Source organism: Phaethon lepturus, unplaced genomic scaffold (assembly GCF_000687285.1).
Source record: "Phaethon lepturus isolate BGI_N335 unplaced genomic scaffold, ASM68728v1 scaffold17178, whole genome shotgun sequence".
NCBI classification, from domain to species: Eukaryota; Metazoa; Chordata; class Aves; order Phaethontiformes; family Phaethontidae; genus Phaethon; species Phaethon lepturus.
The window spans coordinates 5,697-5,947 of NW_010555676.1; positions in this window are offsets into that span (position 1 = coordinate 5,697).

Sequence of the window (251 nt, forward strand, 5' to 3'; positions counted from 1 at the left end):
TGGTCCCACTGCCCGAGGTGGCCCTTGGCCCCATCAACCCCCTCGTTGGTCTGAACCCCATCAAAAATTAACCCCCGGCTTCCCCAGGCGGAGAAGGCGCTGACCTAAGCAGGGCCGCCTCCGTCAGCACCTTTCGCTTCCCTTTCGACCCCAAAAATCAGAACAATTTAACCCTTCGGGGCCGGCGAAGGCCATACAGGAGACCCCCTCCCCTCTCCGGGGTGCCCACCTGAACGTACCCCAAGGTGGAG